The 255-nt window shown below is 63.9% G+C and overlaps 1 protein-coding gene across 1 annotated transcript in view; it reads left to right on the top strand.

The window, feature by feature from the left end:
* The window catches only part of DLX5 (distal-less homeobox 5), a 4668-nt gene that overhangs the window by 3421 nt on the left and 992 nt on the right, over positions 1 to 255 (top strand). The gene's annotated exons all lie outside the window — the stretch shown is intronic.

The raw sequence follows: 255 nt of genomic DNA on the forward strand, positions 1-255 counted from the left end.
GAGGAGTGGGGGGAGCAGCGGGGCGCTGTTAGATGGGGAAATCTTCCCTGGAGGGTCCTGTTCCCTTCAGTCCCACTCCAACCCCCAGAGAAGAAGAAAGAATGTTTGAGTCACCGCCCTGGGCTGCAGGCGGATTCTGACCTTTCCCGGAGTGAGGAGGGGGTGAAGGGAGCGGCGCGGGGACCGGGGGGATCCGTGCTCTACCTGCATGAACTCGCGCTCTCATAGTCGGCTGCACCGCCCTCGCGTGCTGGG

The sequence above is a fragment of the Myotis brandtii genome, unplaced genomic scaffold (assembly GCF_000412655.1).
Source record: "Myotis brandtii unplaced genomic scaffold, ASM41265v1 scaffold48, whole genome shotgun sequence".
NCBI classification, from domain to species: domain Eukaryota; kingdom Metazoa; phylum Chordata; class Mammalia; order Chiroptera; family Vespertilionidae; genus Myotis; species Myotis brandtii.